Here is a 14,769-nt window from a genome sequence, read left to right as displayed (position 1 = left end):
GCGCTCAGTGAAAGCTGATTGGCTGCCTGTAGGCGCTCGGCGGAAGCTGATTGGCTGCCCGTTTCAATCTGTCTCTTGACAACAGAGGGAAACTTTGTGGACAGACGATAATTTGTCTTCTCTTTCAGTCTCTTTAGAGGAATATAACCTTGTATCTGTGCAATCCCTGATTGTATACCTTCAGTCAAGCCTGGCCCCCTAAAGTTATCTTTCCCTGTTTGCGTGAGCTTTTGGAATAATATATTTAAGTGACAGAATGGTAGGAGTTTTACATAAATTTCTTTTATATTGAAGTTGGTGAAGTCTCTAACTGCTTTCCACTAAATCACAAACGTGCTCAATCTAAAAATATTATTTCCCCAAACGCTCTTTCTGTTTTCAGTCTGAAGAAATATTAAGTCATTTGCTTTGGGAGTGCTTAATATGAAGGTTTTGCGTTGACTTTCAAACTTTTGTAAAATTGTATTTTTAGTTACTCTTTGATACTAAAGCCTTAACTATAAATTTAATATTTTATAGCTTTTAATTATTGCATGGAACACTCTTGCTTGGCAAATCTGATAAACGTACATAATATGCTGTGATTTAAGTTTTGTTACATTACTTTCTAATTCATGATGTATCTTCTGTGAAAAAGTGTTATTTCTTTGCATAAAATATCTGTCTATATATATCTATATATATATATATCTATATATCTATATATATATATATATATATATATATATATATATATATATATATATATATATATATATATAGATAGATAGATAGATATTTTATGCAAAGAAATAACACTTTTTCACAGAAGATACATCATATATATATTTATATATATATATATATATATATATATATATATATATATATATATATATATATATATATATAGTATAGCCAGATAGCAACCCAGATAGCAAAATTACATATTTTAATTACATAACTGATATCGAATCAATGTTAATCACTGACATTGATTTAACATCGTTTTGCTCATCGGGGTAATGTTGAAATGACGTCAGGCACTCCATTCAAATCTAACCTGAAATCGACGCAATTGGTTACTTACCCAACATTGAATCAATGTTGATTTTATTTCAGTCGAAACAACATTGTAGTATCCACACATTTTCAACATATAATCAACCTAATTGGTTTGTCTAACGGTGAAATGATGTTGATTTACAGTCAATTGGACCAACGTAGAATCTACACATTCAACATAAAATTTAATTGATTTAACGTTGAAATGAATGCTTAAACAACCTTTTCAAACCAATTCATAGTACATAATCACATTTTTTTGGAGGATACTATAATTTAATATGTATATAAGACAAATCACACCACATATATCATTCATTCATTTTCTTGTCAGCTTAGTCCCTTTATTAATCCGGGGTCGCCACAGTGGAAAGAACGGCCAACTTATCCAGCTTGTTTTTTCACCACAGGTCTGAAAATCCTTAGGCTAATGCTTGTAATTTACAGTAGGCCAGAAAAGAAATGAAATCCTACTGAATAGGCTAATAATAACAACAATAATTATTTATTTATTATTATTAGGATATTGTTTATTTTTGAAAAGTTTAACTTTTACAATTTGGCACATTCAAACCACTGCAGGAATGTTCAAACCAACAGGCCCATATCATATATACATTTCTCAATAAATAACCAAATATAAATTAAAAGCATTAACATATATATATATATATATATATATATATATATATATATATATATATATATATATATATATATATATATATATATATATATTATTTGCTATAAAATTTTTGTTTTCGTAAACTTTGGAGATAATGTAAATTTCACTTTTAAATAATAGGTCACCTATAGCTTTCATCATGACTCATGAGCCATGGCTGTGTTTAAAAGGGCATAAATGTTTTCAAAGTGCACTACGAAGGGAACGCAATTGTCAGTATGAAGCTATAACTAAACTGTAAAAAGAGTTTGAAAGCAAATCACACCTGAGAGAGATGACTTCAATCTTTTGTTTAATGATTTCAAATTTAAAGGTTGGAACATTAATTGAATAGGGCATGTGGGGATAACTAGGAATAGAAGACAACCATATGCTGCAGGTAAACGGACCAAGTTTGCAATGCAGTTTGTAAATGTTCATTGGAATGATGGATTTGCGACCTTAGTTGGCTAATGATGGTTTTCAAAACCGAACCCCTGCTTTCTTAAATCAAATTATGTAAATAAAAGTAACATATTCTTTTTTTCTATTCGGCCTAAATCCTTTATTAATCTGGGGTTGCCACAGCGGAATTGACTGGCAGTAAAATATTCAGTTTTGAATAATGTGTTTTTGTTAACTGTGTCATCAAAAATAAAAGTAATCGGTAATCGAGTTTGAAAGGTTTAGTAGCCTAATCAATAACCAATTAACAAATCATTCTTTGTCAAGTACAGTAAATAAGTACATAAATTACATATAGCATTATTGTAGCAAAACTGAACACCCACGACAGTGAAAATTCTATATAATATTTCAGTAAAGTCATGAACAAAATGTTTTGAAAGCTTGGATGTAAACTTTTACTTTGATTCTTTCTCTCTCACAAACACAACAGTCACACAATTGCACAAATCACAATATTAGAAAATCACTAGACTATCAGACTATTTTTTTATTATAATTTTTTTTTTGTAGAGATTATGAACATTTTAGGTATGCATTTTTTGTATGATTTTGCATAGAATCTATGCTACAATATGTGCAATAATCTAGTGTTTGGCCCATACAATGCCACATAATTGTTAAGAGTTTGCGTTCACTGAACAGTAAGAATGATTAAAAAATCCATATGAAACAGTCCCTCAGTTTCGGGCTTTGGCGCGTTTTGCACTCACACACAAGCGTACCGTGCCAAAGCTCAAGTGAACCGCGCTCAGGCACACCTCTTCCAACCGGGCCAGGGCTGGCCAAGTGAACGTGCTTGAGCCCGATTCAGCGCACTCACACTTCTCAAATGATCCGGGAAACGGGTCTGGGCACGGTACGGATGGCATAGTGTAAGTAGGCCCTTAGTGTGTGTGAAGTGTGAAGTTTGCTGTTCTCCCTTGCAGGTTTCCCCCACAAGTCCAAAGACAGGTGGTATAGGTGAATTGGGTAGGCTAAATTGTCCATATACCTGTGTGAATGAGTGTGTATGGATGTTTCCCAGTGATGGGTTGCGGCTAGTAGGCCATTCATTGCGTAAGACATAATGCTGGATAAGTTAGCGGTTAATTCTGCTGTGGTGACCTCTGATGAATAAAGGGATTAAGTCAAAAAGAAAATGAATGAAAGAATGAATGTTCAAAAATGACAGTAAAGCAACAATATAGTTAAGACACAGTGAAGAAAAAGTTACTGCTGGTTGGGGATTAAAGATGGATTCAGATTTTGGAATCAGACACTTTAGATTAATGTTCAGACTCTTGTTCAAAAATGAACATCTGGATTCCTCTTCTCTGTGCACACGTGTATTTTTCACTTGCCAATCTATCAGGAACTTGGACGCTGGCGAGCAGCTTTAATAATCTGAACAGAGTTTAGAGATGGACTGCAACATGTGCTCAAAGGGTGCATGTGGTGAATATTGATGGCAAAGCTAAGTGTGATCACTAATAAATGAATGTTGCAGCAGGGTGTCTCCATCAGCATGAGCAGTATCTGCGCTCGCTTCACCAACAGCAGAGGAAAAGAACGCACTGTGTTAGATTCATTGTGCATCCCGGGTGGAACCAACAAGTGTGTGTTTTAGCTGAAGAATTTTGAGCGTGTAGCTGAGCAGCTCAGTGCTAGCTTTAGCTTATTAGCTAAAGGTGAAACTAAACAGCTCATTCTCTCTATCTGTGTGTGTTTACAGTTTGGATCATGGAGGAGACATGAGGATTACAGCAGGACCACGCAAATGTAGGATTACACACATGCACTCTCTCTCACACACACACACACACACTGTCTCTCTCTCTCTCTCTCTCTCTCTCTCTCTCACACACACACACACACACACACAGAGAGAGAGAGAGAGAGAGAGCTGTGGTTAGAAATGTGTGTGTTCTTGTGTTCAGATGTCTGTTTCCTCACACTGGATCCAAACACAGCAAACACTGAACTCATTCTGTCTGAGGAGAACAGAGGTGAAGAGTGTGGAAGAGGAACAGTTGTATCCTGATCATCCAGACAGATTTGATTATTATTCTCATGTGTTGTTCAAAGAAAGTGTGTGTGGACGCTGTTACTGGGAGATTGACTGCAGTTGGAGATGGTGGTGTGTTTATCAGTGTCATATAAGAGCATCAGGAGGAAGGGAGAAGGTGATGAGTGTGGGTTTGGATTTAATCTCAGTCCTGGAGTTTGCTCTGTGATTCCTCCAGTTTCTCATTCTGGCACAATCGCACAGACTCGTCTTACGGTAAATCCACTCAGCAGGAGAATAGGAGTGTTTGTGGATAACAGTGCAGGAACTCTGATCTTTTACAACATCTATAGAGACACAATGAGCCTTATCGGTCAGGGTATATTCTGGCAAACCATTTTCTTATCACGTTTTGCAATCGGCAAAACAGAACGTAGCACACACCGTTACCAATTCATGATGGATAACTCGCAAAGCAAAACTTTCCTGCTTGCTTTCTTAACATATCGCTATCAATAGGCATTGAAAGCATGAAACTAAAGATATAAGAGACGGGGCAAGGGTTTACATTATTCAAAAGAAAAGTAGGTCTATGCTTAAATGAAAAAAAAAAGATATACGCCTAATATTAATGTAAATTCAATGTTAAAGTACAGCGCATTTGCCTCCATTCTGTATTTTTAAGTCGACACTGAGTCTAGCCTAGAGATGGAGGGTATTTAATCTTAGTAAAAAAAATGTGAAAATAGCATAATATTCTAATTTTAGTATGTCAAATAGTTGCTCCTTACGAACCTTCTAACGTTAAGCTACTTGCAAATACTGGCATTGTCGGCAAGTATTGTAGCACTTAAAAAAAAAAAACATAAGGCAATAATATTTTAATTAAATACAATACTAGTCATGAAGATGAACCATTAACCTAATATACCTTCTTCAGATAAATTACTCATTATTGTAACCTATAGCTTCACACTACACACAAGAAACTGTTCTAACAAAAAAAAAGTATGCAATTTGACAGAGAAGACTGAATGCACGAATGAATAAAATTCATTAATTGAGTTAATTATTTATTTGGTGCCATCTCAGGGTAGTAACTGTACCTGAAAAAAAAGATAATTTCCAGGATTTTTATAATTTCAGTTGAAAGAGTACTTACTATAAATATACTGGTCCAGTTTAGGATATTACCGTTCAGCATTTTTTACAGTATTTTCACATGTAACACAGGCCAAATGTTCCCCGTTACAAAACTTTCTTGTACCTTTAAAAGGTGTTTAAAATAAATAGTTACTGAAATATTGACATTTTCTAAGGGCTAAAATGTCCCCCACTTTACCCTGCAATAGTATTTTTAAAAGCTATTATTAAACAAGAATTATCTAAAAAAGACTTATGATTTACGGCACATTGTAAATTTAATGTATTTTATTTAGTATAAAAAGAAATTGCAATGCAATCAAATCCCATTTTTAGTGACTTAATGTGGTCAGTTCTTTGGATACAAGTAACCAGAAAAACACCTGTAATATATGTTGATTTTATTTAAATAATATGAAAATACTACATAGTTAATGGGGGTAACAGGGTGGACATAAGAGCTAAGGCAACTTGTTTGCCACACTTTAATTCGATTATCAATAACAAAATTATGGTTACTGAATTATCAAAAGAAAAAAACAGCAATATTTTGCAATGTCAGATTTAAGACATCACATCAGTTGTCAAAAAAGCCAAATTAAATACAAGGAACATTTTATATTTTGTACAGATAGTACAGTACAAATAAAAAACTACTCTAAAATGTTCCTGGAGGCACTTTTTGGGATTTTTCACATTGCCACACCGGCGGAACCATCTAAAGAACTTCTAGGCACCATTTCAAAAGGGGCAGTTCTCTGAGGAACTTCAAGGGTTCCTGGAGCAACCCTCTTTTTAAGAATGACCAGGAACCACCTTGAGTGCTTTGAAGCACCATTTCATTTTTTAATGCTTGTTTTTCCCATCCCTCTGTAAGAAATTAGTCTGCCTCAACCCAACTTCTACTTTATTTCACAAGTGTCTCATGCTCCTTTCTTAACAAAAAGAGGAGAGTTCCTCAAGTAAAGTATTTAAGTATTTAATTAATGTCTTTGGAATGATAATTTACTTGTAGCATGTGAGCGGCAGCGAGCCATCTAGATCCATCTGCTGACCAAAAGGAATTCTGTTTAAACTCATTTATCATAACAGTTTGTATTCTCACCTGAAAGTCTACTCAAGATCTGGGAACGGAAGAGTATCACTTTTATTGTGGTCCTTAATTTGCATTCAAAGCGAAGGCTTATTAATATGTTAAGCGGGTATACTGAAAGGTCTGGGATTGCTATTCTTAATTTACATTTGAAGTGAAAGCTTATTAACATGTCAAGCGGGAAGAAACAAAGATGTTTAAACGGAGAATGATCAGCATTTAATTCCAACTCCGCTGAATCCGAAGTGTTGTCTCCACTTTGTGTCACTGTAGGCAAGGAGGACCCAAATGCAGAATTGACTGGAGAAAACAAGGTTTATTTTCAGGAGGTAAACAAGGCTATGCAGAAGGACAGTCAATAGTGCAGGACGATGGCAGGAGAACAGGCTGGTGAGGGGAGGAGACTCAGGACTTCAGGATAATACAGAGGGGGGTGTCTTAAGAGGGGTAACACAGGCTGGTCAGGAAAGGGGAATTCCAAACTTCAGGCCAAGCAGTCAAAAGGTAGCTAGCCGAACCTCTGGTTAAGGACAGGGGTGGCAAACAGATGGATCATCAAGGAAAGGGGATCCACAACCAGCGATGACTTAGGAGGGAAGTGACACAAGCAACACAACAGGACTAGACGGCTGGAGAAACAAGAAAAAAAAGAAAAAAAAAAGAGCAAGCAAAAAACAAACTAGAACTAAGTAAATATGAGAAATATTTAAGAGGGGGGAAATAAGAGCTCAATAAACAAAATGACACAAATAAGGAACTAAATGAAACTAATAAAACTTAAACAAAAGGCTTAAAGAAATAAGCTATAACTAGAAATAAAACAGAAAGCAAAACACAGGAACAGGAATTAAAAATAAAGAACCAACTAAAGACTAGGGCTAGACTGGGGCTAAGGATCACAAAAATAGCTAAATGAAATCTTGAAATTAGTCTTGAGCTGCAAACAGAAATAAAATAGAAAATGTCTATCTATCTAGATTAAAAATACATCACAATTCTAATAAAAAATCACTTTTATTAATCAATATACACCACAATTAAATTCACATAATATAATTAATACTGTAATATACATTTTAATGCAAACAATCAAATTTAAAAAATATCTAGCATAACAGCCAGCAACATCTTTAGCTGTCCACTTCTTCACATTGGAGGTCTCCCTATAAAAGCAAATTAAAATGTAGTTAAACTAAAAAGATATGAAAACAAAGGAGATTCACAATATTCCCAGAGCCATTTTTTTACTTATCAAGACATATTCAAAAAACATATGCAGAACATTTCTGGATAACAAAAGGAAACATGAATAAAGTTAGAAATTGTCTCAATTTATACAAAAGGATTTTTTCCCTGCTTGCGGAGCGCCCATATACTTCAATAAAGGCAAAATCCAAAGAATGTAAACCTGTCAAATATCTGATCACAAGCATAAATAAGACAACACAAAAGCTCTGTCTGAAACCACTGCCTCCTTAGTGCACCACACATATTTTCCCACTCATTCACACAGATAATGCACTATAATTTTGAGAATACAGCATATGCGATATATTATTATTATTATATTCAGGTTGAAGTTATTAGTTTTTTTACATTAACCATTAGTTTATTAAAACCACATTAAATAAAGATAAATTAAATGAGTTAAAAATGTAAATTAATTATGCATGAAGGTCAAATATTGCGTTTGGACTCAATTTAAGTGGCCTTTGGAATACAGAAGTTAATATTAAATGTAATTACATGCAGATGATTAGAAAATGACAATTTAAAAACATGTATATACAGTACTTAAGTGCATTGTACCATTTTATTAATTTAACCCTAAGTAATGTAGTTAAAGTTCTTTAATATAAAGTAGGTCTTGTTTTTTTAAAGCATAAAAGTGAAAACAAAGCAGTCTGTCAAGGTTACAATATTTAGCGAATTGATATACTTTAATGAAAATATATATTACAAACTGGATTAATGTAATCATTTTGAAGAAAATAGCATTTTTTACTGTAGTTTTTAGAGCTAGGGTGCAGCTATTTTGGAATATCGATGTGTCTGACGTCACGGGGTTGGTTCCATTCCCTCAGCTGAACAGATACAATGGAAGTAATGGACTGTACGCTGACTGGAAAGCCTAATTTATTTATAGTCATGCTTATTTTGATGTGACTTGCTTGTTTTGTGGCTTTGTAGATGAACTAGCTCGACATGTTTTTTTTTTTTTTATGCAGTGTCACTAACAGATTTTGGGTTGAATTAAGCTGTTAAGCACACGTTTGTCCTCAAAATTGTTGTTTTCTTTTCTGAAAATGACAGGTTTTATCTTTAGAAAACATACTTTTTAAGCAAAATTGACTTAGGAAAACATAAAGTGCTACTTTTGAATGCATTGTGTCAACCTTTTTAAGAACTTTAATCACTTTTTCACCTTTTTGTATATTTATGATGTTCAAAGCTTGATTCATGCAAACCCTTTAATGCAATCCCACAATTTTTTGTTGTTCGTTTTCTTTCTTTTGTTGTTGTTGCCAAGTGTGTTAAATAAGTGTATAAAAAGTGTATAGCCAGTTGTGATGTTGGTTCCACCATTATTATCATTAAGCGTTCATGAGATGGATTGGAAGAAACGTTTTTTTTTTTTTTTTTAAGTTTCTAACTTTGTGTAAATTGTTATTTATCCTATATTTAATTCATGTAAGAGATATGACTCCTTATGTTCCTTTTTTGGCATGGAAATAAAAATAAAAAAAGAGAGAAATGTTGACAAAAACGCTTTAAGTGCTAGACATTGACATTGTTCTTGATTTTGCAGGACATTTTTGTACGTATGCAAGTGAGAAGGAAATAATGAAATTTAAATAACAATGGACAAAGTTAGAAACCTACAGTAGGCTACGTAGGCTATTATACACAAATGTTAATAGTAATATATAAAATAATAGCTTATATAAGGTATTAATACAATATATAATACTAAACTGATCAACAGAATTTAGGCATAATGTAATAAAAGTGTTTAATTTGAATGGACGAGAGGTATGAAATCAGGAGCTGAAATCCTGATGGAGTGACGTTTGATATGAACAGTAGGTGGCGGTATGTACTTAACACACAAGCACTAGTAGCGCATGTGGTTCTAAACGGATGTGACGTAAGTTCTGCACAGATCACATTGGCACCCTTTAACGTTCATCCAGCAAATGACGGCAACATGTCTACCACTTATTCGCTAAAGAGAGGCTCCTTTTCCGCAGTTTTAAGGGAGGATGACGTGACTATAGACAACTTAGCAAGGATTTTTAAGGTTTGTTCTCATTAAACTGACATAATCTTAATAGAATGTAAAAAAATATAGGCTACCTAACGATTGAACTCAATTTACTTAAAGAGCTCTCAAGATTAAGGAGATAAGACTTGTTTTCCAGTTGACGTTTTGTTAATATTATAAATTTAGCCTATGTAAAGCATATTAAGGCTAAATATAATGTTATTGACAACGCATGAGGACGTGCTGCCTCATTGATGAGGAATTAAACCTGCAGCCATATGTAAATTAAATCATGTAACAATGTAATGTGTGGACAGGTTTTTGTGATTAATCGACAAATCGCGAACTTGAGTAAAACATTAGCAAACTTAAAGAAATTATTCAGATTAATCCATCTCCTTTTAACGTGTTCAGGGACAGGGAGAGAGGGAAAAGTGTCAAAAAATATTGAGTTGTTTTGACGTGTGGATTAAGTATTGTGTAATCTGATCATGGATTATTGTGTAAAAGTGCAAAAATAATCATTCATTCATGCATGACGGCAATTTAAGGCTTATTTATACTTATTCAAGGGTTTGGCATGACCCCCCGCGCCTGCCTTGCTGGTAGACAGAGCCGGCCCAAGGCATAAGCGAGCTAAGCGGCTGCTTAGGGCCCCATGGCCACCAGGGGGCCCCCAAGAGTGCATTAAATTACTAACTTTCGTTTTTGTTTTAGTTTGTTGGAGAGTTTGGTTATAGATTATGGGTGGTGCAAATATATCAATATGCTCTGGCGCCAAGAATCGATATTTATCTAATGTATAAAAGATCTGAATTAATTAATCTCTGACGGCAGCCATTTACCGCTGTGGCTGCAGTACACCCAGCTGCCACCAGGTGGGTCTTCCCGAAATGGTGGCTCAACAATACATCAGAGACGCATCAGCCTTTTTAACCACTGACAGATGAGCGATTGCAATTGTGAAACTTTATACAGTAATATGGGCTCACACTATTTAATTCCGCCAAAATATATAAAGATATCAATAATAGGACAAGAACACATGAAGGGTTTTTCATTTATCTAACCCTTGCAGACCTTTGCAAAGTCTTGTAGATGGTATTTGTGCTGAAAATATTAGATAAATTAAAAAGAAAAACTTAAAAATAATGCTCTTTTTAAATTGATGAGTAAATAACTAATGTTCTCTACTGCTGGAGGCATTATAAGTGCTCAGAGGAGTCTGTGCTCACCTTTCTGAGTATTCCAATCAGTTACTGTTCTTGAAGAAAATATATTAATCTAGTGCAATGCAAAATTTTGCATGATTAAAAATAAACCAGGGCTATACATAAAATACATCAAATAGGTTGGCCCAGTTGTAATAAATGTCTTTAGTTTACATAAAACTAGAAAGCAATAAATTGCTATTTTAACTGTTTTCTAACATGCACAGTTGAAGTCAGAATTGTTAGCCCCCCTGAATTATTAGCCCCTCTGTTTATTTTTTCCCTAATGTCTGTTTAACGGAGAGAAGATTTTTTTCAACACATTTCTAAACATAATCTTTTTAATAACTCATTTCTAATAACTGATTTATTTTATTTTGTCATGATGACAGTAAATAATATTTGACTAGATATTCTTCAAGACACTTCTATACAGCTTAAAGTGACATTTAAAGGCTTAACTAGGTTAATTGTGATGCTGCTGCTCTGACTAATTTAGAGATGCGCCCTCTATCTCTGCATTTTTCAGCTTGTTAAAAAGTTGTGTGCTTTAATACACAGTTGCAATATTATAAACATGTGCTTTTAATGAAAGAAATGCATCTTATAACTTTTTGATGCATTTTTTACTCTTCATTTGCAAAAAAGTTTATATATCATGGTTGGTTTTCTTTAAATTTCACAGCCATGTACTATGAATCATTGACAGTTGGTAAATACTGCAAAAATTCTTTCCTTTTTATTGTTTTTGTCTTGTTTCTTGTCCAAATATGTAAAAAAATCTTAAAGAATAAACATTTTCTAGACAGATTATCTGTTGAAAATGCTTCTTGATTTAATTTGATTTTGATTTAAAGTGATTTCTTTTAGATATTTGAACTAGAAAATACAAAAAGTATATGTAAGAAAAAAAGCATATCTTATAATGTAAGCAACACAGCTACAGCAAATAAAATCGATAATAAAGGATTAACAATAATTTATCATATTGCCTGCACCAAGGGGGCCCCAAATAAAATTCTGCTTAGGGCCCCCTAAAGGCTTGGGCCGGCCCTGCTGGTAGACTTGCATTGATACTTTTGCTCGATGTTTGTGTACTTAGCTCTGCAATTACACTTCCGAGACGCTAGCTGCCAGTAGGTTTTTATATTTCTCTGTGTTGAGTAGGGCAATTATTTTGGTCATAATTGTAATCACGATTATTCTAAACAATTACTAGTTGAAGTCAAAATTATTAGCGCTCCTGAGAAATTTTTTTTTAAATAAATATTTCCCAAATGATGTTTAACAGAGCAAGGAACTTTAACAGTATTTCCTATAATATTTATTTCTTCTGAAGAAAGGCTTATTTTTATTTTTTATTATTATATATATTTTTGCTATAATAAAAGCAGGTTTAAATATTTTGAAATCCATTTTAAGGTCATTATTATTAGCCCCCTTAAGCAATAAATATTTTTAATTGTCTGCAGAAGAATCCACTGTTAAACAATGACTTGCCTTGTTACCCTAATTAAGTCTTTGAATCGCACTTTGAATCTGAATGCTTGTACTTTGAAAATAGTCTAATATTATGTGCTGTCATCATAGCAAAGATAAAAGAAATCAGTTATTAGAAATGAGTGATTAAAACTATTATGTACAAAAATAAGTTGAAAAAAATCTTCTTTCCATGAAACAGAAATTGGGGGAAAGGGTTGCTAATATTCAGGAGAGCTAATAATTCTGACTTTAACTGCATATATATATATATATATATATATATATATATATATATATATATATATATATATATATATATATATATATATATATATATATATATATATATATACACAGTTATTTTCCACCCTGCAAAGGAAAGATAAACAAATACAATAGAATAAAAATATAAAACAATCTGTGCTTTTAAGCATCTTCACTGTAAGAAAAACACTTTAGCTACAAATGTCTTTCAGTTAAGAGCAGTGACGCCTGTTTCACACCGCAAGCGTCAGCGGCGCGTGAGCAGAGCGTGAGCAGCGCGTATGTCGAGCAGTAGCAGCACGCGTTTGCCTTTCACACCAGCTGCGGCAGCTGCTGCAGAGATCAACCTATCTCTGTCTATTCTATCTAGTTATCCATGTCTCTCTATATACAAATACACTTTTTAAACTTTTCATCTGCACCAAGGCCCCTCCTATGCTGTTTCTTTAACCTGCAAATGTTTATTTTACAAATTTTATAGATCAAATAGTACTGTATGCTTCTCAAGCTAACTTATATGAGAAGTGTCTACAGTCAGAGGACAATCGCCTGTGTTATCATGTCATTTGTTTTTTGATTATCAGGTTGCTGTAGACCTAGTTATAATTATATTTATACAATATAGTTATAATGATATTTATACATGATCAAACTAGTATTACTTTCTCCGCTTCAGTAATATCCAGCAGCAGAATAACAGCTCGTTAATTCATGCTCGTGCAGATGATGAGACGGACAAAAGTAACCAATGCATGCTATTCTTTTACTTATTTTCGTGTTGTTAGATTCACAGTGCAAACAGCTCCCGGTAGGAATAATTCGAGTGAACATAAAACAAAGCCGATTAAAACTTTCTTCCTCTGCTCAGCTGCACAGAACACAGCGAGCTCACATAATCCAGCATGCGTGTCGAACTACACTACCCACAATACACTTCGCTATGGACTACAAATCCCGTAAATATTCCATTTCCCCTCTCCTACAACACTAGTGTGCACCTTAAGCAAAACTGATAGTAAAATAGTTTTACATTTTGTTTTGTAGTTCGGGCCTAAATAAATGTTTGTTGCCGTTTTTAATCGTTTTAAGTTCATTTGAATGACTATACATAAACAATTTGACATTATTAACGCATTTATTGGGTAAAATTGCTAGTTTTTACTGTCATTCAATGTGTTTCGGTCATTATCAATGCACTGTCACTTTAATTGAGCGTGAGCAGCGCGTCAAAAATAGACCCAGCGCCGAAACTATCGCTGCACTGCTGCTTCGGCGACGCTCACGCCTCGCTCTGACGCGCTGCTGCTGCGTGCGGTATGAAAGCTCTAATCTGTTAACATGGACGCCGAAAACACACGCGCTGCTCACGCTTTGCTCACGCGCCGCTGACGCTTGCGGTGTGAAACAGGCGTGAGGGATTTTCTCATTTTGCTGTTTGATTAATAATCATAAAAACAGGAGGCAGCAGGAACATCTTGCACTGTCACTTTAATGGTTTCTCTTTCACGTCTTTTGATTCTCAACTCGTGTTTATTACACAAATAAAGGTTAATATGAATTATCTAATAAACACCGCGTTTTGACACCTATTTGACCATCAAAGAGCTTACATTAAGATGACTTTAGATGTGTGCGCGCTGCTTGTCTCAGAGTGTGAATGAGACTGAATGCTGACCGCATGCTTCTATGTGTGCGGCGCGCACACACAGAAGCATGAGGTCAGCATTTGGTCTCATTCGCACACTGAGCCGAGCATGCGATCTTGCGCGCTGCTAAGGTTATAATCGTTTATCTTGATTAGTGGTTTATCATAATTGTTAGAATCTAAAATCGAAATCGGATTTTCGATTAATTGCACAGCCCTAGTGTCGAGTTTTTTCGCAGGTGTTTTTTTTTTTTTTGAAAGCTACAAGTAGCTAAAAACTGCGCACTTAAAGGCTTGAACCAGCGGACATCAACCAAAAGGTAAACATAAAACCAAAGTCTCTATCTGGACTCCACACTTGTAAATGCTCGCTCCATCAGGCTCGTGCCTCTCAGCACCGCCCATGATCCTCACCGGTACCAAGCCGACCAATCACAGAGCTTGTGCTTACATTTTTATATTAAAAAAAGTGGGCTCCCGAAAGGCCATGGTATAGTTCGAACAAT

At 34.5% G+C, this 14,769-nt stretch overlaps 1 protein-coding gene across 6 annotated transcripts in view; it reads left to right on the top strand.

The window, feature by feature from the left end:
• LOC148680249 (uncharacterized) overlaps positions 1-14,769 on the top strand; it is a 174,714-nt gene that overhangs the window by 134,064 nt on the left and 25,881 nt on the right. For 2 of the 6 annotated variants that reach the window (XR_015942491.1, XM_088650051.1), the window contains exons 1-2: positions 107-259; positions 3,888-3,934. The exons of 1 other annotated variant lie outside the window; for it this stretch is intronic. The gene's annotated coding sequence lies outside the window, so the exon portion shown is untranslated. Of the gene's footprint in view, positions 1-106; positions 260-3,572; positions 3,770-3,887; positions 3,935-14,769 lie in introns of those variants that run through there. 3 more of the 6 variants (XR_015942494.1, XR_015942492.1, XR_015942493.1) reach the window with 2 other exon arrangements.

The sequence above is a fragment of the Danio rerio genome, chromosome 4 (genome assembly GCF_052040795.2).
Source record: "Danio rerio strain M-AB ecotype USA chromosome 4, GRCz13ab, whole genome shotgun sequence".
Taxonomy (NCBI): domain Eukaryota; kingdom Metazoa; phylum Chordata; class Actinopteri; order Cypriniformes; family Danionidae; genus Danio; species Danio rerio.
This window is presented reverse-complemented; position numbering and strand designations above follow the sequence as displayed.